Raw genomic sequence first — 21,706 nt, forward strand, 5'->3', positions numbered from 1 at the left:
ACTTGCCAAGCAAGCACACTTGCTTAGTGAGCAGGCAAAGAGGCAAGAAGGCAGAGGGTCTTTTCAAAACCTGACCCTCTGCTTCACTGTCCCAGACTACAGGAAAGGGAAAGTTCTAACCCCCTCACTCCAGCCCCGAAACAGAAAGTTTGCTCCTTATGCAACTCAACTTACCCCAAAGCGTGCAGGGTGGTGAGTGCCCAACCCACTTAGAAGAAAAAAGTGCAGAGTTTTCCTGGTGGTAACATGGATGCTAACTTTTCCCACCCACATTTACTTAGAGCTGGCAAAGTCAATATCACCCCTCTTGGAGTTCTCTGCCCTTGCCAGCCTACGAGCATGTTTTTCCAGTTTCTCTGCCCCTTAAATGAGTACAGATCTTGATATTGAAATACTGACATAAGACTCTTCTATAACTTTGGTTGAGTTATAAATCACACCCTTTTCTTGGCTTTGTACACTCACTTTTTGCTTTTCTTACAAGCAGAGCTATAAACCTCGACTTAGGCTGATAAGAAATTTTATCATCATGCCCCGCAGCCACGGAAGAAGCTGCTGGTTTAGAATTCTTTTCAAAGACTCATGGAAGTAATCTCCAAGCCCTTTCTCAGCTCACTACTCTCAGGGCTGTCCTCTCCTGTCCAGAAGCAATAATAGTTTCACAACTGCTAGAACAGAAAAACACAATTTTCCTGGAAGGACTGTCTGTGCTCATTTCGGGCTGGTGCCACCTTCTCAGCCATAAACACAGTAAGTGCTCAGGATGGGGAGCCAAAACGAGATAAGAGGCCCCCTTCAATTCTTTTTCAGGATATTCCGTTGTCTTTATTCTCACCCAAAGCACAGGAAAGAGGCTCAGAGCTTCAGATAGATCCCGAACAATACCTTCCAGTCGCCGCAAACTGGAAGTGATCTACATGTTCTACGAACCGCGTTTAAGCCTTTTACAATGACTGCCTGACGTCGCCAATCCCCATTAGAGGTAGAAGTGGGGGGAACCTCAGGAGATCTGCTTCATGGGTTACTTTAGGAAAAGGCAGTCCCGTTCTTCCGCCAAATGGATCCATTCGGCCAGGCATCTGCTCATCCGGCCAGCCCTCCGGAGTCACATCCCAGGGGTCCCACGTTGCGCCCTCCCTCTCCACCCGCCCCTGAAGCCCCCGGAGCTCACCTGCCTCATGTTTAGAGTTCCATCACCCATCCAGCAGGGAGCGAGCCGCCTGGAAGCCCACGCCGCGGTCTTCCGAGGGGAAACACCAAAGCCAGCAGAAGCCCGCAAGACAAAAGCAACTCAGCGAGTTCCCCAGGCAGCTGAGAACACGTTTTCTTCCCCTTTTTTCTTTGATCTGTTGCTACACGCACTCTGCCCAAGACAACGTCAAGTTTCTCAAGCTTCGCTTCCCAGCCTATGAAAAGTCGGGCGCAGGGAAGCGTGGACCGCCTGGCTCTTATTTCAAATCGGGTCTCAGAGACGTCGTAGGTGGCTGGCGGGGGCCCCGGAGGAGCCTCGCCAATCAGGAGAAGGGGGTGGGCCCTGGGAGCCGGAGGGGCTGCCTCCGCGAGGATTAGAGAGCTTTCAGGATTTCAATGACTGGAAGCAGCTGGAAACAGCCTCCCCAGCTCCCGGAGTAAAAGATGCGTTCTATTCTTATCTCACAGCTCCGGCTCGCCTCAAAGCTTAACTAGCTTAAGGCCTGGCCTTTTAAGAGCTCCCTAAAAGCACGCAAGCATTTGAGAGGGACAAAACGACTGCAAGCAGAAAAGTGCCACACGCAGGACCCAGGCGGATTTCGAAAAGGGTATCTCGCACCGAACACTGGGGAGGGAACCTAATTGTTACTCAGAACACCTGAACCGAAACCAGCACTCGGGGTGGGGGGGAGGATGTCATCCACCTCGCTTCCATATGGATGAACTGTGCATCTGTCTACGAGACGGGTCTTAATGGGAACTCTCGAGTACGCAAGTCTGCTGAAACATGGCAAATGAACGAGAATCTTTACCCAATAAGGGCCCAAGGCACAATTTTAAATAAAACTGTTATTAGAAAAATAGGCACTGAGGTTTGGTTAAGAAGAAAAAATATTTAAAGACGTGTGTCTACCTTTCACTCAAGTTCACCTTACCTACAAGGTTGATCTGGCGAACTTATTCAGAGACAAGCTGGACGGAATCTGTAAGAGAGCTGGCTTCTTACACACTTAAACCCTGAAGTTTTAAGTTTGTAATTTAAACTTAAATTCTTTGAAAAAGAATGTCCAGTTTGCTTTCTGTATTTTCTATAAACAGGAACGCATTTCACTTCTTAAGCAATATGGTCTCAAGGTCACTCTGTCTTTTGGATGGCCAAAAAAAAAAAAAAAAAAGCACACGCTGAGCAAAGCTTTTTCCCAAAGAAGTGGCAAAAATTTTGTGAGAATAATTCAATAAAGAAAAAAAATTGGTATCAGAGGGGAGAAAAAAAAAAAACCTTAGCAAATCAGTGAATGAGCAGCTTCCAGTGTATCATCTGTATGGATTCAGTAGTTGTCAGCTCTGCCCAGTTCCAAGAAAACTTGGCGGCCCCATATCTGGACATGGAGGTCCATAACCCCATTACAGCCCCCCGCCTTAGCAAGGTAAGGAACCACCCAGTGACACAACTAGACTTCAGTCCTCTTCATCAGAGGGCTCTTCAACAGAGCCCTTGATTATGACTTAGACCAGGGTTTCTGAGCCTCGACCCTATTGACATTTGGGGTCAGATCATTCTCCTTTGGGGGGCGCTGTGCTGTACCCTGGGGGATGTCAAGCAGTGTCTCTGGCCTCAGGCTACCAGATACAAGGAACCCTTCCACAGTCATGACAATCAGTAATGTCTCCAGGCAACACCAAGGGAGAAATGATGCCCAGTGGAGAATCATGGATGGACTGGCTTTGAAATACTCGTTTTCCAAAACAAAACAAAACAAAAATACTGGTTCTCCAACTTAACTGTCCAAGGAAACTTCTGGGGATATTGTAAAAAATGCCAGTCCCTGGGACTGTGACTCCAAGGGAATCTAATCAATAGGTTTGAGGAGGAGCCTGGGAATCTGCATTTTATCCCAGTGCAGAGGGCTCTGATTCACTTCAAAAAACTACTGTACCTGTTCCTGCCCTAGGTGTACCCTGAGCCCCAGGACACAGGAAATTACCCAGGGCTGCTGCCGTTAAATATCGCCAGAGTGAAGTCCCAAGGCGCATCTATTTATCACCTTCAACAGAAGCTTCTCACGACTGCATTTGCCTTCTGCTGTCATCACCTCTGAGGAAAATATGAGTTGGGATTTCCTCTCACAGGCTCCGTGCCCTATCAAAGTTTCATCCATCTTTCCTCTCCTCTGGCCCATTCCTACTGCATCCTACAAGGTCAGAATGTCACCACTATTTTGTGGCTTCCCCAAATGTCCCAACACAAAGTAATCCCTTCTCTTCACTCTGTAGTTTATAGACACTCAGTGGTGTGCTGGTAAATATTTAACAACAAGCTCTTTAAAAAAAAAAAAAAGCAGCCAAGATTTGTCGTCATTGTTGTTGTTTACTTGCTCAGTTGTGTGCTCTTTGCGAACCCATGGACTGTAGCCAACCAGGCTCCTCTGTCCATGGGATACTCCAGGCAAGAATATTGGAGTGAGTTGCCATTTCCTTCTCTAGGGATCTTCCCGATCCAGGGATCGAACCCACGTCTCCTGCCTTGCAGGCATATTCTTTACTGTCTGAGCCACCAGGGAACAGGCTTACACCCAGATTTTTTTTTTCTTTAAAATCCTAAAGTAAGTCATGGTGCACATATGTCTAATCTAAAATTTAGCTTTGAAAGGAGATAGCCTATATGTTCACAAAATAGAGTTTATAATTATGTTGCATTTTTACTCTGTGGGACAGCACCATTTTTCACCTTGTGTGAATCCTTTGCCAATTTTTGTAGTGTAAATGTTCCCTCCTTTTTCAAAGTAAGGACCATAAACACAGAGGTTGGAGGCGATACACTGAGCTAGGAGACGGTAAGCACCAGCTTGAGCAAACCATGCTACATCTCTGCTGTTTCACTTCCATGTGGCACTGTAATCATATCTTCGTCTGTCTGTCTCTTCTACCAAACTAGAAAACTCTCAAGAGCAAGAATGATGTCCTATTCATCTTTGTAACCCCAGACACTTTCACTGTACCCACGCACCAACAGCACAGGAGGAAGTCAACCAATGTGTGTGGAAAGGGAATGAAATGCTTTCCTGAGCTATGGACATCAATGGGACTGCAGCCCTGCCACATTACTAAAGGGAAAAGAATCTCTTGGCAAATTAAACTATTACAGTTACTTTTCTTTTACTGTAATTCAAAATCTGTTCTGTACTTACAAAAACAATAAGCATAATACCATCTTTTTTATTTATTTTTTGGTCATACCAGGTGGCTTGCAGGACCTTGTTCCCGCTCCAGGGATTGAACTTGCAGCCATGGCAGTGAAAGCACTGAGTCCTAACCACTGGACCACGGGAAGTCCCCATAATGCCATCTTTATTCTAATACTTCCATGTCCAACCAAAGTCAGAGTGCAAGAGAAGAGATGAGCCTCCTAAAACAGAAGCTTAGCTTCATGGACATATTTGTGAGACAGCCTATTTTCTATATTGTTATATGAAGCCATCACACACTTCTGCATCTACATAAAAAACATCAGCTCTAGATGACAAGGTCTCTGGGAGAAATGTGTACGATAACCTCTGGGAGGTATATGAAAGGGCAGTTCCAACAGAGACTCAGACTCAGAGAACAGACTTAACGGACACAGTGGCGGGGGGGGGTGAGGGGAGGAGGAATTGCAAGAATAGCATTGAAATAGATACATGAACATATGTGAAACAGACAGCTCATGGGAAGTTGCTGTGTAACACAGGAAGCTCAACCCAGTGCTCTGTGACAACCTAGTGGGGTCGGATGGGATGAGAGGGGGGAAGGAGGTTCAAGAGGGATGGGATATATGTATACCTATGGCTGATTCATGGTGATATATGGCAGAAACCAAGACGACACTGTAAAGCAATTAAAAACAAAAACCAAAAAAAGGGCACTTCCACCAGTAAGAGATACCATGATGGGTTGCTAGTTCTCTCTCCCATCTTCTCATTATGCAGAAGGACAGGAATGCCTACAGGGGTGTTATTAACAAACACTTCTTGTGAGTATCTACTATGAGCCAAGCATTTTGCCAGGCGCTTTACAAATATGCACCATTTCATCTGCACCAAAATATAAGAACAGACAGGATCGTTGAGGCAAAGTTTTTAACCAAAGTTTTTAACCAAAGGTCTGATCATGACCAATTGCTACCGCAATTAAACTTAAGTGTTTGAAGGGAGAATTACTCTGCTTTTTTAAAAAAGATTTAAAAAAAAATTTTCTTTTTTATGTTTTGCCCACGTGGCACAGCATGAGAGATCTTAGTTCCCCAACCAGGGATCGAGCCTGCACCCCCGGCATTAGAAGCACAGAGTCTTAACCACTGGACCACCAGGGAAGTCCCTACTCTGCTTTGTGTTATAAAATATGCTATCTCCAGAAATCATCCCTAAAACTCTTAAGAAAAGGGAATCATGTAAATAAATGAAGTCTACTTTTTCATTTACCAGTAAACAGACTTCTTCAACATTTCAAATCCAATAAACGGCACTTTAGGGGTTGTCCATTAAGTGAGCTTTAGATCCACTTATTGGAAACAGCATAAGCAAGTAAATTGAAGCAAAGAAAGAAACGTGCTTCACTAAAGGTTTGGATGTTCTGTTCTGGGTCTGTGATTAACAGCATTTGCAAACATCAGCTGAAGGGATGAGGTAGTCTTAGCAGATCTTTCTTAAGACAGCAGCCAATTTGGTAATGCTGTGTAGTTTAGTGCAGGTTTGGTCATATAAACAGATCTCTACAGCAAACGTAACATGGATTCCTGGGCCAGTGATCCTGGACAGGCCCTACTAGACATGGATGGACATTGGGGTGACACCCGAGAGGACAATTAGCAGTAATGGTGCCACCTCTTTCAGTGTTCTGTTAGGTCAAAGGATATGGGAATATGTGTATGTAAAAAATGGTTGACAACTAGTAACTTCCTCTAGTTTATTGAAATATGTATCAGGACACATCAAAAGTCAATGAAAACCAAGCTGAAGTTTCCTAAATCAGCCACCTGGTGCAAGGGCACAGTCTTGAGGGCCTATGGAAAGACTTTATTCTCCCTCAGAAGTTCCAGAAATTCAGTTGTATACTTATGGCAGCCATGGAAAAGTTGAGGTGATTAGTGAAGGTGATTTACATGGACAGTGACACAAGTCCCTACTTAGAAAAATAAATTAAAACAAAAAAAGAAAAGAAAACGCCACCTATAGTTCTTCTAGGATGTCATAAAAAAGAAACAAGTTGCTACTCACTGAGTACAAGTACTCATTAAGTTAGTTTCTGTCACTTGATTAACAAGAGCAACGTGACATAGCATAAGCATGGGTTACCAATAAGATTTGGAATCCATTCTTGGAGTTGACCTCTCTGGTGGCTCAGACGGTAAATAATCTGCTTGCAATAATCTGGGTTGGGAAGATCCCCTGGAGAAGGGAATGGTAACCCATTCCAGTACTCTTGCCTGGAGAATCCCATGGGCAGAGGAGCCTGGTGGGCTACAGTCCATGGGGTTGCAAAGAGTTTGACATGACTGAGCGACAAAGCATGTGGCCACAGAACTGGCTGATAGGTGTCATGTAAACCAAATGACATCTTTGAGCCCAGGGTTTTTCAGGACAGTTGGGCAAATTATGGACTGAATATTCGTGTCCCTCTACAAATTCACACGTTGAAATCCTAACCTTAGAGAAGTCCTCATACATGGGATTTGTGCCCTTATTAAAAAGGTCCCAGAGAGCTCTCTTGCCCCTTCCACCATGTGAGGACACAGAAGACGGCCATCTGGAGCAGGAAGTAGGCTTCTTTGACACCAGAATCTGTCAGAATGTTGAACTTGGAGCCCATCGCCTCTAGAACTGTGAGAAATATATTTCTGTTGTTTACAAACCACCAACTCTATGGTACTTTCTTACAGCAGTTCAAATGGACTAAGACAAATGAAAACATATATTGGAAAGTTTTTTGCAACTATTGCTTACAGCATGATTTTGGATGACAGGCTGAAAAGAAAGTGAGAAATCTGTGGATACTGAACAGAATAAGACACCACGAGGAAATTTTTACGAGAATGTATCTTAAAGGGGCAGACTTTCAGACAGGACAGGGGTGACTAGTCCCCAGTCAAGGTTTTAAATAAATTGAGCTTTTGATATTTCTTTTCTTTTTTTTTTTCATTTATTTTTATTAGTTGGAGGCTAATTACTTTACAATATTGTAGTGGTTTTTGCCATACAATGACATGAATCAGCCATGGGTGTACATGTGTTCCCCATCCTGATCCCCCCTCCCACCTCCCTCTCCATCCCATCCCTTTGGGTCTTCTCACTGCACCAGCCCTGAGCACTTGTCTCATGCATCCAACCTGGGCTGGCGATCTGTTTCACACTTGATAATATACATATTTCAATGCTATTCTTTCAGATCATCCCACCTTCGCCTTCTTCCACAGAGTCCCAAAGTCTGTTCTATACATCTGTGTCTCTTTTTCTATCCTGCACATAGGGTTATCGTTACCATCTTTCTAAATTCCATATATATGTGTTAGTATACTGTATTGGTCTTTATCTTTCTGGCTTACTTCACTCTGTATAATGGGCTCCAGTTTCATCCATCTCATTAGAACTGATTCAAATGTATTCTTTTTAATGGCTGAGTAATATTCCATTGTGTATATGTGCCACAGCTTCCTTATCCATTCATCTGCTGATGGGCATCTAGGTTGCTTCCATGTCCTGGCTATTATATACGGTGCTGCGATGAACATTGGGGTACATGTGTCTCTTTCAGATCTGGTTTCCTCAGTGTGTATGCCCAGGAGTGGGATTGCTGGGTCATATGGCAGTTCTATTTCCAGTTTTTTAAGAAATTTCCACACTGTTCTCCATAGTGGCTGTACTAGTTTGCATTCCCACCTGATATTTCATCACTTGAAAATTAACAAGTTAAAGCAATCCATGTTATCCTAAAATTTTAAGTATAACTTACCATTTAATAATTCTATGCTTTTAGAGGTGAACTATTTTGACACTGTTTAGTTTTTGTTGATTAAATATGACTGATCCTTGATTATCTTCCTCTTAGTGATCTGATAAAGATTTATGTATGAATTTAGCAATGGTTTTAGTTTAATCCTCCCACTGTCAAAAATTCTCTACACTCCCAACTGAACTTACTGCCTCATGTCAACATCATAATATCTTCTCAAGAGTAATTCTTCAATTTCTAAATCATCTACTTTTTTTAAACTAAAATCTTACATTTAAATTTGTAAGAGAAAAATGATTTGTAATAGCATATTTTTGACTTGTCTTATTAACCCCTTTTCTAGTTACCGAGGTCATTGAGGCCTTAATCAGTGAGTTCTCCAGCGAATCAGAACCAATGGGATATTTAACATATATATTAAAATGTATTACAAGGACTAGCCTTACATGATTGTGAGTACTGGTAAGTCTGACATTCATAGGGCACATGGACAGGAGATCAATTTACAGTTTTCAGGCAAAATTTCTTCTTCCTCGGGGAAACCTCAGTTTTGCTCTTATTGCCTTCAACTGATTGGATGAAGCCCAGCAACACTATCAAAGATAATCTCCTTTACTTAAAGTCAACCAATTATACATGTTACCTAAGTCTACAAAATACCTTCATAGCAACACCTAGATCCGTTTCATTGAATAACTGTACTATAGCCTAGCTAAGGGACTGTTGTATATCCCTTCTAACAACTAGCACAGAGCATAGGATCAATTAGTCAATAAAAAATGTTCTCAGAATTGCTGCTAATAATAGTAATAATAATAATAATTTTAAAGTCCAAGTTTGATGCATGAAACAGGGTGCTCAGGGCCAGATCACTGGGATGACCCTGAGGGATGGGTTGGGGAAGGAGGTGGGAGGGGGTTTCAGGATGGGGAACACATGTACATTCATGGCTGCTTCATGTCAATGTATGGCAAAAACCACTATAATATTGTAAAGTAATTAGCTTCCAGTTAAAATAAATTAATTAATTAAAAAATAAATAAAACCACTAATATAGAAGGCCCTCTTCTTTCTAAATAATTAAATTTTGCTAATACATTTATTATACATGTATCAACTGCAACACTAGAAAGTAGGAGCTATAAAATTCTGCAATAAAATGATTTGCAACTGATGATTGTATACCAAGTTATACTAGTATTCATCAATGAGGATAGAATGCAATTATTTTCATACAAAGACTCAACATTTTTGCATCCCATGTATTCTTTCATTGGAATCTACTCAAAGATGCATTTTCACAAAAAGAAGGAAATAACCAAGAAAAACATGACAATGGGACTCAGAGGACAGAGAAACCAACACAAAGACAATAAAGTCTAGGAGGATAGATGTAGCAGTCTTAGAAAAGTCCAACTCTAAACTGGACCAGGAGGGGACTTCCCTGGTGGTCGGTGGCCCCGTGTCTAAGACTCAGCACTCCCAATGCAGGGGGCCCAGGTTTGATTTCTAGTCAAGGAACTAGATCTTACATGTTTCAGCTAAGAGTTCACTTGCTACAAGTAAAGATCCTGCATGCCACAATGAAGATGAAGATCCTGAGTGCTGCAACTAAGACTGGAGTGTGTGTGTGTGTGTGTGTGTGTGTGTGTGTGTGTGTGTGTGTGGTTAGTTGCTAAGTTGTGTCCTACTCTTTATGACCCCATGGGCTGTAGCTCACCAAGCTCCTCTGTTTATGGGATTCTCCAGGCAAGAATACTGGAGTGGGTAGCCATTTCTTCCTCCAGGGAATATTCCCAGTCCAGGGATCAAACCTGGAAGGCAGATTCTTTACTACTGAACCACCTGGGAAGATCTGGTGGAGCCAAAGAAAACAAACATTTAAAAATAGATAAGTAAATAAAGTGTACTAGGAGGATGGAAGATTATTGGAGGTAGGTTGCTGCTGCTGCTGCTGCTAAGTCACGTCAGTCGTGTCTGACTCTGTGCGACCCCATAGACGGTAGGTTACCAGGGAAAAAAATGACACTGATAGATCATGTTGAAGATCAACAGGTATCTATAAATCTAAGCCAAAAGTGAGGCCATTATTAACTCTAAGATAAGCATAAGAATGCACAAAAAAGGAAGCACAGCATTACACGTGGCAGGGACTACTGGTAATCAATCCAATATTCATCTTCTCCTTGTTTCTTTCCAACAGAACTTCAATGTATTTGGGGCCAGAAATGTGTTCAGCTGAAGAACATTTCCCAGTCTCACTTGCAGGTATGAGTGGTCATGTGAAACTTTTAGGGCCTATAGAATTTTAGTAGAAGCGGCATGTAAGACATCTGGGAAAATTCCTTAAAGGAAACACACACTGTATGCCCTTTGCCCTTCCAAGACTTCCTCACCAGGAATAGGACTGCAATGTTTGACATAGGGGGACCATTCTGTAAACATGAGGATGCAATAGATGAGAAACCTGGAAAACAGGAAAGATAGAAGGATCTTGGATTGCTGATTCCATCTTGGAGTCTTCTAATGAGCCCTGAACTTCATATTCTGTGAGAAAAATAAACTGCGAATTTGTTTGAGCCAATGTTTTGGAATTTGTGTCACTAAATGAATACAAATTCCTAACCGAAATGATTATATTAGGAGGTATTGGGGTGGGGATATATAAGAGAGGTAATTCATTTTTGATGTATGTAGGATGTTAATGTCTAAAATTCATAAACCAAGAAATAGTAAAGCACACAATGGAAAATATGAAAGTACATACCAAGGAAATTTACAAATTGAAAGTGATTACTTCTAGAAAGGAGTGGGACGGGGTAGGACTTGCTGTTTTTCATTTAAAGTCTTTAATATATTTATACTTTGAACATGTCTTACTTTAATAAAAATTAAAACTATTTAAAAATAAACAAAAAGATACTCACTGGTTATTAACTCAATTTCTTGTCCTCAAATTCACTTCCTGTAAACTAGCAATATTTTATGATTATCTAGCCCATAGTTGACCAGAGTCAGAGTAAAGCTTTAGAGAAGTTACACACCCTCTGGCCAATTCTGAACCCCAAGTGCAATGTCATCAAATGATGTGCATAAGATCTGATTGCCATTTCCTCTTTCTCCCACCACAGATTTAATGTGCTCAGAGTTTATGATTGATTTGCCACGTGTAGCAAGAATCATATATATTAGCCCTAATCCAAACTGTTTTCAACTAACATTCCTCTTGAGCTCCAGGAATGAAGATTCTACAACTCAGATGCCTCAATAATTCATTAAGCTAATTAAAACCCCTATTTTTTTCTAACTCCTAATTGGCATCACTCTTGATTTAAATCCTATTTTTTTGTGGGCTTAAGTATGGCTAGGAATATCTGGTTACTGTTCTTCCTATTATTACCATTTTATTCCTTATTCTTTTATCTGCTACTTTTCTTATACATGAAAATGATTTCTTACTTGTCTCATATATGAAAAGGATTAGTCTCTCAAACCTTTAACATCTTAATGCCAGAGGCTGATTTTTAAATTAACCTTAGAGATTTTAAAAAAATTAAGTTTGTGAATCACAGCTCAGTTTGCATATGTTAGAAGCAGACAAATAAGGCTGGTTCATCGATAATCACATGGAGAGAAGGCGAATAGAAATTTTAATCAAAAGAAGCTTTGAGTAGGATTTGCGCTCCTTGCTGCTCGTACAAAGACAATGCATTATCCTTTAGATTGGCACTTCTCAGACGCACAGAAAGATGGCTAAAATTGCTGTATTGTTTTCTGATTGATGAAAGTCCTCTCCCACTTCACATATAATATCAATACTGGCTTTAAGATGGCTTTAAGATGATAGTAAAGATGAAAACTACTTAAGAATCATGGTTTACATATCTCTTTCCTTTGCTAGACACAGATGGGGGTATCTTTTTACTCTATTTTAATAGCCAAGGAAATAATATTTGCCCTTATTTCTTTATAACTAGACAGCTTATCATGAGGTTTTCCTCTGCTGGAAACTACTTATGAAAAGTCACACATACTGAGATAGCCTTCCCTATACTCGTCTCCTGATGCAAGATAAACACTGAGTTGTAGCAAGAAAAAAAAATTGACTATCAGTGCCTTAGCTTTCTCCATATTTATTAAAGAGCTCTAAATGTTCAAGAAACTGCATTCAAATGGGGCTTCATCATATTTCTCCTTTATTGCTTATTTTGTAGTTATAGTGTTGTTATTTGAAATCATTTTAATGGGAGTGACTTAAATAATATCATACAATGAACAAGATAGCTATACTCCTGTTTGTAGTATTATCTATGTTGTATCAAAAAGACTTACTGATGTTTCTCCTAAACTGTCTCTGTGAGGGGAAAAGATCATTTTGTTATGGGCATCTTTTAGAAACCAACCAACTGGTGACACTTCTCTTCAACTTGGCAAATTAATCTAACCTGATTAAAGGAATTTAAAACCAACTGATAGACCACACACTACAAGTTCTTACATCCTTCCCCAGGTGGCACTAGTGGCCAATTCAGAAGACATAAGAGACACAGGTTCGATTCCTGGGTCAGGAAGATCCCCTGGAGGAGGGCATGGCAATCCACTCCAGCATTCTTGCCTGGGGGAGAATCCCATGGACAGAGGAGCCTGGTGGGCTATGGTCTATGGAGTCGCAAAGAGTCGGACATGACTGAAGTGATTTAGCACTCAAGAGGTCTTTAAATCTTAAATTAAAAAGTGGATACAAGCTATGTCATGAGTATTTATGCTGAGGGAAAAGGGAGGAAATGGAAGTATCCCCCATCTGTCATGGACCAGTGATGCATCAGACCCTCTTGAAGATGAAACCAGTTTGCAGTCTGCATATGGGAATTTGGAACTCACCTCTCTGATGCCGAAACCTGTGCTCTTCCTGGCACAATGCTGCCACCCTGGTCCAGATCCACCCGTCATACTGCCTTCAGGATAAGCTAGGAGTTTACCATCACATTTGAAAACAAATGGAGGAAGCACTTCCCTGATTTGTATTTACCTTCAATGGTTCTCTAAATTTAGACAGTATTCATCTGAACATTTGAAGTTGGGGGAAAACCCACATATATGTCCACTGGTGGGAGATCTCTCATGGAAAAAGATGTTGCTATGAAGGGCAGGATGTAGGTCGATTTTATGGCTATTTATTTAGAACTGTGAATGAGGTTTTCTTTCTCTATTCAGAATTCCCCAATGGCTTTCTCAATGGATTACATTCCTGTGATTCATTTCCATAGTTAGGAATGCAGTCCACGAAGCATTTTTTTTTCTTATTCAAAGTTAATCTGTACTTTAATGCTATAACCTTTGATTTCATTAGCAACATATAGTATCTGTAGCACTCTATGAATTGATTTTTATTACTCTCAGGGCATCCAGAATTCTCAAGTGTAAAGACAAGGACATCCCATAAGAAAAAGAGGCTGAGGTTGGCACACGTCCACCTTATGGTAACAAACATGCACTGGTACACCTTTCTTATGCTCAAACGGCCAAACACCCACTTAAGTATTTATTGACTGCCTACTCTGTGTCAGACATTGTTCCAGGTGGTGGACGGGCAGGCAGAAAGGTGCAGACAGGCTGAAGGCTGCCCTCATGAGCATACCTTCTAGTGGAGGGATACAGAGATCAATCAACAAATAAATGTAAAGTGGCTCTGATGGTGATGGGGAAAGGCGGATAGGGAGTGCTGGTTGGGTGGTGTAGGAAAGTTGATATATTACAGGGTGACATTTGAGAAGTGTTCTAAGGAAGTGAGAGGAAGACGTACTTTCAGCTATGACTGTGGATGGGGCAGAGTTATCCAGGCAGAGGGAACAGTAATTGCAGAAGCTCTGAGGCCAGGGCAAAGTGAAGCCAAGGAGCCTGTGGTGGCTGGAGTGAGTAAGGGTGACAGCAGTAGTGTTATGGGAAACATGGACTGAAATTGTCCAGCCTGCCCAGGTACCATAGTAACCATTCGTGTGAGTTATTTTACAACAGGAGGTCCTGGTAAGGAACACAGAACTAATAAGCCACCACCAACCGAAGAGTTCAGGAAAGGTCAAAAGGAGAGCCATGTGTCCTACCATCTTGCCTGAGCAATGTGCGCACCACCAGGAAGGAACCCGAGTCAGAATGATTGTCCAGAGACAGCCAGAAACTGGCCCCATCACCATAAAATCTGAGACTTTGAACCATGTGACAGAGCAGTCCTCCTGGTTTCCCTTATCCTGCTGCTCTCCACCTGGGCTCCCCTTCCCAGTAATGTCGCTTTCTTTGTCAGCACATGTGTCTCCTCAGACAATTTGTTTCTGAGTGTTAGACAAGAGGGTCTGGAAGGGGTCCCGCTTCCCACTACAGTAGAAACTAGGGCTTTAGGAATGTGTCTGAGTGAGTATGTGTATGTGTGTTGGGGGACAGTGTTTTGGGGTCATTTTGGGTCTAGCAGATCATGGGAAGAGCTGTGGGTTTCTTTTGGAGAAAAAATGGGGAGGCTTGGACGGTTTGGAGCCAAGAAGTAACGATAGCCCACTGACTTTGTAGCATTCAGTGTGACTAATGGGAGGACAGCAGCCTGTCGGCAGAAGCAAAGTCCTTGAGCATGCTCTTGTGGTCAACCAGGTGAGCGATGGTGGTGAACTTGATGGGTGTGGCAGCGGAGGGGGGATCACCTGGCTAGATTCTTGATGGTGATTGTGAAGGTTGAGCCAATGTGATTTGCAGAGTGAATGTGTCAGATAAACAGAGGAGACTAGGATGACTTCCAACTTCTTTGCTGACACAACTAGAAAAATGAAGTCACCATTGACTGAGATGACAGAAGGCTGTCACGGGAAGCTGTGGGGAGAAGGGGCCACCCCACTGCCTCAGTCTCCTATGGGAAGGGGAAGTCTGGAGGCAGTGTAAGATCCATTGTCCAGAAAGAAAGAAGGTCCAGGGGTATGTGAACGAAGCCAAAAAGCTTATGCTACACATGGAAAAAACCACTGCCCATAAATACTTGGCTTATTAATCCCATTCAACACAGTATAGCACACTGGCTAGGAGCAGTGATGCTGGAAACAGCCTCAGTCCAAATATCAACTCTGACACTTAATAACTGTGAATATGGCCCATCTGCTTATTCTCCCTCAAAGTTGTTGTGTTTGAATGAAGTGATTTGTTTACAGTTAATGTTATTTAACTTTTACTAAGTACTCACTAGATGCCAAGTACTTGTGAGCCTGCTGAATTCTCCTTTGCCCCTAGGAAAATAGACACTCATGTTACTATCCCCACTTTCTGAGAGAGAACAGAGGCACAGAGAGGTGAAGTGTCTTGCCAAGGTCACAAAGCTAAGAAGGCACAGATCCTTGTTGATGCACTCAGGCTGACTAGCCCCTGAGAACATGCTCTTAATCACAGAACTATGAGATGCAGCACGTAATAAACACCAACAAATCATGTCTTGTATTATGATGACATGACTACTGAAACAATGAAAACACTGAATGGTCATTTGTGCAACTCCACTTATAAACATCACATGACGGTTTCTACCGTGCCTCACTTTCTCCATCCCTAATTTGGGTACACAGCCTGTGTTCTTTCTTCTGTGGAATGTGCAGGTATGCTGAAGCCTTTGCTGAGAAAATCAGAACAAAGGATGTATCAGTTGAAAATTCCCTTTAGAACACTCTGACACTGTTGGTGGGAATATAAATTAGCGTAGCCACTATGGAAAACAGAATAGAAGTTTCTTTAAAAAAAAAAAAAGTAAAAATAGAGCTACAATATGATCCAGCAATCCCACCCCTGGGCATATATCCAGAAAAGATGAAAACTCTAATTGGAAAGATAACATGTACCCCAATGTTCATACTGGCACTATTTACCATAGCTAAGACATGGGAGCAATATAATTCCCCCCAACATAGATAAAGAAGATGTGGTACCTGTATACAATGGAATGTTACTCAGCCATAAAAAATAATGAAACAATGCCATATGGAGCAACATGGATAGACCAAGAAATTATTATTTTTTTTAGTAGATAAACTGGTGGCGGTTTAGTCGCTAAGTCGTGTCCAACTCTTGAGACCCCCATGGACTGTAGCCTTCCAGGGTTCTCTGTCCATGTGATTTCCCAGGCAAGAATACTGGAATGGGTTGCCATTTCTTTCTCCAGAGATTATTATATTAAGCCAGACAGAGACAAATACTATACCATATGACTTATATGTGGAATCTAAAAAATAAGACGAACCTTTACACAAAACAGGAGACTCACAGACATAGAAAACAAACTTATGGTTACCTAAGGGGAAAGAGAAGGGAGGTATAAGTTAGGACTATGGAATTAACAGATACACACTCTACATATAAAATAGATAAGCAACAAGGATTTACTATATAATACAGGGAATTCAGTATCTTGTAATAACCTATAATGGAAAATAATCTGAAAAAAATAAATCTGAATTACTTTGCTGTATACCTAAACTTAACAGAGCATTGTAAATCAACCATACTTCAATTTAATAAAAAGTTGCCTTTAAAAACATCCAAGGCAAAGGAATCCTTAAAAGTAAAAACAAAAGAAACTCATCACAAGTGTGCAAATGTTGGTTTCTCACTATCATTAATGACATTCAAGGCTGTAACTTACTTGTGCATTCTAGATATGGACTAGGAAACAATGGCTCAGAAACACTAACAAGTAGCTCCAGGGTAGGCAATGACCTACAGAAGTTCTCAGAGCTTGTCCACTCTCAGAATCTCGGAGGTCTGGCCTCTGCCCCAAAGTGCTTGCACGTGGGCCTGCCCTATGCCTCTGCACCTTATTTCTTCCAATTATAGTTTCTAAAACCAGTTCTCATTTTATTGATGGCATGTTTCCAGATGTGTTTTTAAATTAATCTGTGCAACTAATAAAAGACAACAGGATCCCTGAAGCTGCTGGCATTACCAAACATACTATTTTAATGCTCATGTATCTAAAAAAAGTGTAAGTGGACTACACCATGCCTGTTTCTTGTGCATCTCGGGCAAGTCAAACTCTCTGAACTTCAGTGTCCTTAATTCAACAATGAAAGCATGAATCACTTTATCTGCCCATGGAAATCACACTGTGATTTTGTTTTGTGAATAAATTCATTTGTGCCTTATTTTAGATTTTGCATATAAGTTATATGGTATTTGTCTTTCTCTTTCTGACTGACTTCACATAGTAAGATAATCTCTATTTGCATCCATGTTGCTGCAAATAGCATTATTTCATTCCTTTTTATGGCTGAGTAATATTTCACTGTATATATGTATCACCTCTTTTTCATTCATTCATCTGTTGATGAACATTTAGCTTCTTTCCATGTCTTGGCCATTGTGAATAGTGCTGCTATGAACACACAAATACCATATGATACGTCTTATATGTAGAGTCTAAAATATGACACAAAAGAACTTAGCTATGGAACAGAAACAGAATTATAGGTATAGAAAACAGACTGGTGTTTTGCCAAGTTGGAGGGGGTTGGGAGAGGGATGGACTGGGAGGCTGAGGTTAGCAGATGTTTCATATATTGGATGGATAAACACCAAGGACCTACTCTATAGCACAAGGAACTATATTCAATATCCTATGATAAACCATAATGAAGGCTGAATGCCAAAGAATTGATGCTTCCTAATTGTGGTGCTGGAGAAGACCCTCGAGAGTCCCTCAGACAGCAAGGAGATCAAACCAGTCAATCCTAAAGAAAATCAATCCTGAATATTTATTGGGAGGACTGATGCTGAAGCTGAAGCTCCAATACTTTGGCCACCTCCAAAGAGTCAACCCATTGGAAAAGACCTGATGCTAGGAAAGACTGAGGGCAGGAGGAGAATAGGACAGTAGAGGATGAGATGGTTGGATGATATTACTGACTCAATGAACATGAGTTTGAGCAAACTCCAGGAGATGGTGAAGGAAGGGGACACCTGGTATGTTATAGTCCATGGGGTCACAAAGAGTCAAACATGACTCAGTGGCTGAACAACAACAACAATGATAAACCATAATGGAAAATATAAACAAAGAATGTATATGTATATGCATACATACATATATATATATGCATATATATATATATGCATATATATAATTGAATCACTTTGCCGTACAGCAGTGATTAACACAAAATTGTAAATCAACTATACTTCACTAAAAAAATAAAAGATATTGGTGACTGGGTCTCACTTGCAGAGACTCTGATTTAATTTATCTGGGCTGGGTTTGGGCAGGGAGATGGTTCCAAAGCTCCCTGAGGGAATTAGACTGAGCAGTGGGGAACCAGAGGTCTAGATCAGAGGTTCTCAAATTCAAATAGGCATTAGAATTCCTTTGAGGGATTGTTATTAATAAAGCACAATTACCCAGCCCCACCTCAGAGTTTCAGCAAGTCTGAGGTGGGGCCTGGAAATTTGCATTTCTGACTTGTTCCCATGTGCTGCTGATGCTGCTGGTTTGGAAACCACTTTTCTAGGTCAAGGGCTTCCCTCATAGCTCAGTGGTAAAGAATCTGCCTGCAATGCAGGAGACCCGATTTGATTCCGGGGTTGGGAAGATCCACTGGAGAAGGGATAAGCTACCCACTCCAGTATTCTTGGACTTCCCTTGTGGCTCAGCTGGTAAGGAATCTCCCTGCAATGCATGAGACCTGGGTTCGATCCCTGGGTTGGGAAGATGCTCTGATAAAGAGAAAGGCTTCCCACTCCAGTATTCTGGCCTGGAGAATTCCATGGACTGTATAGTCCATGGGATCACAAAGAGTCGGACACAACTGAGCGACTTTCACTTTCTCTACATCAGCATCCTCTCCAAACTCCTGCTCTCAGGCCACAGTTGCCCAAGGCCCAACCATTGGATGGTCCAATGGTTGAGTATGACTTTCTATATTTTCAAATGGTTGAAACGAAAATCAAAAGAATTCTATTTCCTGTCAGCTGAAAAGCATAGGAAACCCATATTCAGGGTCCATAAACAAAGTTTTCCTGGAAGGCAGCCACAGATCATTAAACCAAGCTTGGGCCTTTCATAATTGTCTTGCTGCTTATGAAGCCAGCCCTGAATGACACTGGCTATTGCAGGCTCCAAGCTTGATGTGTTTACCTTCTGAAGCAGATCAAAATAGGCCACCACCAAATATACCACTTTACTATCAGAATTATTTTGAGCTAAAGGCAATTGAGAACCAACAGATATAAGCAGAATTCTCTGCCCCCCTCGTATCTGTCTAACATCAGGGCATAAAGTTCCCTTTGAGTAAGGTCTCTACCCACCCCCTCTCCAATCCTGACTCGTATCATGGAAAACAGGGTGTCAACACCAAGATGAGCTTGCATAAACAGACTGTACTAAAACAGCCCTTATCTTCTATGAGTTCCTCTATATATATATCTCTCTCAGCCACTTCCTTATGTTTTACTGTTCCTTGAGTCCATATCCTCTTTTCCTTGTGATAAGAGTACATAAGCCCTCAAGTCTGCTCCGTCTTTGAGTTTTACTCCTTTGCGATGAATTCCAGTGCACATAAATACTGTTAACACCGGGTGTCATTTATCCTGTTAATCTGGCTTTCATTAGTTTAATTCACAGGCCCCAATGAATTAACCTAAGAGAACACAGAAACTTTTTCCTTCCTGACCCTCCTTCCCCAAGGAGACAGGAGAAGGTGAAATTCTCAGGCTCTCTTTTCTACAGCACCCCTTTTCCTTATCTCACTTTGTCATCAGAGATAATCAAAAGGCCCATTGGCTTCTCTGTGCAACCAATGTCATACAACGTGACCCGATAAAAGGCTACTTCATGAGAGAGAGCCTTTTGGAAACAGGATGGCTTAAGTCAGGTCACCTCACAACAGAAAAATTGTGGACTTTTACATGATCTTGTGTCCTCTCCACAAATACTCGTGAAATGACCACCAAAGATCCAGATGCAGCAGAAACCTCAGGCAAATATCCACTGTGAATGCTCAATGAAAGGTCTTTCTAGAAATGGTAGGCATGCTATGGCCAGGAAGAAGAGTAGCACTGCCATTTGTTCTTAAATATCTGAAACCTAAAGATCTTTCATGGCATTTTAATTAAATAATCCCATATGTAAGAATGTTTTGGTGATAAAGAAGGCATGAAAACACATTCTACTAGAAATAAGCACCTACTTTGTATAACTTTCTTAAAAGCCCCTTCTCCTGAATCATGCCCATAATTAAATTTAGATCCATATAATATCATCCACAGTTAATGAATATGGTTTTATTTCTCCCTGTTTCTCTGAAAAGATGTGTATCCTTTCAGGTAACTATTCCCTTGACAAAGAGGTTGCTATGGATACATTTTTTTTTTCTAATTGAGTGCTGGTATTTTAAAGCCTGTGCAATTTAGTGAAGTCTACCTGGCCTTAGGGTTATACTAATTTAAGTGCCTGTCTTTAATGCTCACAATTTTATCTTAATACAGCTAACTGCTCTGTGCCTTTGACATGTGGTTTTCAAGAGGGATTGAAAGATGGCGTGGGAGTTCATAAAGGAAAAGCCAAGAAGACAAATATCACACGACCCACCTAACTGCCGCTGAATCAGTGGATGTTTCACTTGCCTGGAATTTGCCTGTTCTCTGCATGTTTAGTAATGAGTCATGCAATGCATTTGCAAGGCGCCCAAGGCCCAGGGCCACGTGATGGTTTTCTGTGGCTAAGTCCCTCGTCTTTGTTCAGACAGGCTGCTAATGCAACCCACAAAGCTGACCTAATGCTACTTCACTGGGTCTCTTTTTCTTCTGCGGTTCAGCCTGAATGTGACATTTAGGAAGTCGACTGTCAGGCACGCAAATTGAGAGAAAAACATGCCACATTAAATCATAATGGTTTAATAAGGCTCTACTCATGGGCAAAAGACTTTTGGTTCTCTCCAGAGTTGAGACAAGATGACAAACATTTAGTGAAATTGGCCCCAGTTTACATATGGTGGCTGTCATTATTCTACCTGAAAATATAAGTAACTATGTATCCATTGTTAGTCATGAATTTATTAATTAAGGATCTCTACCATTATGATTACAGTAGAAGGGAAATAGCAAACATTTTTATGAATATTTAATGGCACCAAACATTCAGGAATGTCACCTGGTACTGCAAGAATAGAAATCTTGAAACTTTCATATGTTACTAAAAATAGAAATTGATAAAATCTGTATTCATTTTCCTTCAATGTAGTAAGTTCTCTGTAATCTATAGAAAGTGAAGCACATACTTAAATGTGAGAAGACACATACTTAAATGACACCATTTTCAATCAGACATAGAATTTTGTGGCCACCCCCAAGAGTGTCTAGTATTAAAGAACTGTGCTGTTGAAATTGTCCAGATCATCTATGTACTGATGACTTTGCCTGCCACAGAACTATTAATTTGATATTTGTCATGGCTGTAAAACCTTACATCTTTGAGTAGTAACTTATTCTCATGGGAGTGTACTAATTATGGTGACAAGTAAAG

General features: G+C 41.2%; 1 protein-coding gene across 3 annotated transcripts in view; it reads right to left on the reverse strand.

The window, feature by feature from the left end:
• Positions 1–21,706, reverse strand: part of MID1 (midline 1) — a 391,822-nt gene that overhangs the window by 180,375 nt on the left and 189,741 nt on the right. For 2 of the 3 annotated variants that reach the window (XM_065915786.1, XM_065915783.1), the window contains exon 1: positions 1,172–1,430. The exons of the other annotated variant lie outside the window; for it this stretch is intronic. The gene's annotated coding sequence lies outside the window, so the exon portion shown is untranslated. Of the gene's footprint in view, positions 1–1,171; positions 1,431–21,706 lie in introns of those variants that run through there. 3 annotated transcript variants of the gene reach the window in all.

Source organism: Muntiacus reevesi, chromosome X (genome assembly GCF_963930625.1).
Source record: "Muntiacus reevesi chromosome X, mMunRee1.1, whole genome shotgun sequence".
Classification (NCBI taxonomy): Eukaryota; Metazoa; Chordata; class Mammalia; order Artiodactyla; family Cervidae; genus Muntiacus; species Muntiacus reevesi.